Genomic DNA, 2019 nt, shown 5'->3' with positions numbered 1-2019 from the left:
ATTAGGATTTTGTCAGTATTGAAAAGAAGACAAATACTTTAAAATTTAAAAGGTAGCAGATTATTGCATTATTACAGATCAATACAGATGGGCTTAAGACCTTAAGCTTTTCCTTTTTACTCACATTGAAATAGTGCACCATACATATTTAAAATTTAGTGAGTTATATGATTAATTTATTAAAGGTTTTGTGAGTGATTATAAGTAAAGAACATTACAATACACAGCATTTAACATTTTACTCCAAAATTTTTCATTTTGTTTTCCATCTCTTTTTTCTTTATAAGTCTTTTGCTTCATAGCTTTCCCCTGTTTTCAAATTTGCTGTTTATGTACATCATCTTACTCAGTAAAAATAACTGATTTTCCATTCTCCTTAGAAAACAATAACTGTTTGTAAATAAATATACTTTTCATGCTATTTTTTTTCATTTCCTGTCACAGCAGGACACTTTGAAATCAATCCCTTTTGAGAACTATTTCATTGAGAAAATAATCACCCTTTCTTACTTATTAATTAAATGGAAATCAAGAAGTGACAATTTTATATTTATATATTCCCCGCGGGCCATAGTTTGCCCACGGCTGGTATAGAAGTATATATGTATATATAAAGTATATATGTGAAATATGTATATGTACATATATATATCCTATATAATAAAAGACTGATATGCAAATTGACTGAACAGTGGAACAACCGGTCGCTATGATGCACATTGACCACCAGGGGACAGATGCTCAACTCAGGCGCTACCCCTTGGTGGTCAGTGCGCTCCTACAGGGGGAGTGCTGCTCAGCCAGAAGCCCGGATCATGGCTGGAGAGCATAGCAATGGTGGTGGGAGCTGCTCCCGCCTCTGTGGCAGCATTGAGAAGCAGCGAGCATACGAGCGGGCATCCCCCAAGGGCTCCCGGAGCAGAGCCGCGAGGCCTCCTGAACCCGGGATCAGCAGAGCTGCAAGGCCTCACGCCCCAGGATCAGCGGCGCCGCGAGGCCTCCTGGCACCAGGATCAATGAAGCCGCAAGGGGGGAGTTCCTCAGCCCAGCCTGCACCCTCTCCAATCACGGACCCGTTGGGGATGTCTGACCACCAGTTTAGGCCCGATCCCTGTGGGGATGATTTGCACCTGTGAGATCGGGCCTAAACCGGCAGTCAGACACCCCTCTCACAACCTGGGATTGCTGGCTCCTAACCACTCACCTGCCCGCCTGCCTGATTGCCCCTAACTCCTCTGCCTGCCTGCCTGATCATCCCTAACCCTTCTGCCTGCCTGACTGACCTTTCAAGATCAGACGCACATTGGTCTTCAGACATTTTCTGTCGATAACGCTGGCTTCTTTCAGCTGCAGAGCTACGTTGTATCAGTAGTTTCTCTTTAGACATAGTCCCACCTCCCTGCTGTCACGATCTGAGATGCAGGTGAATGAGAGTCCTAGCTGTCAGGCCGCTGAGAGCTGTCTGACCAATGGCTGATTCTGGCTGATTCTGTGGGGGTGGGACTTCCTCCTCCCAGTTGTCAGAGTCTCCGCGACACAAGTGTTCTGCGCCCAGCCTAGCCAGAGGCCCTCCTCCGCTCCTGGCCGTGGAAAGGCCACCCCCCACACCATTCTGTGCCCACTGGCCAGATGCCCTCTGTGGCCGGGGTGGAACGCTTGCCTGTTGCTGCGGCAATGAAGCAAGCATTCTGCCAGGCTGCTCATGCTGCCCACTCTCAGCGGCCACCCCCCCCCGGGACTGGAGGACTCCGGCAGGGCTGACAGGACTGGGCTCTGGCACCTTTGTGATGGAGTGATGGTCAATTTGCATATTACCGGTTTACTAGATAGGATATACATATCCTATCTAATAAAAGAGAAACATGGTAATTAGCCGTACCTCCGCTACCCTTCCCATTGGCTAATCAGGGCGGTATGCAAATTAACTGCCAGCCAAGATGGCGGCGGGCAGCCAGGCAGCTTGAAGCTAACAGGAGGCTTGCTTGCTTCAGTGACAGAGGAAGCCAACGTTCAGCAGGC

This window comes from Myotis brandtii, unplaced genomic scaffold (assembly GCF_000412655.1).
Source record: "Myotis brandtii unplaced genomic scaffold, ASM41265v1 scaffold3, whole genome shotgun sequence".
Taxonomy (NCBI): domain Eukaryota; kingdom Metazoa; phylum Chordata; class Mammalia; order Chiroptera; family Vespertilionidae; genus Myotis; species Myotis brandtii.
This window is presented reverse-complemented; position numbering follows the sequence as displayed.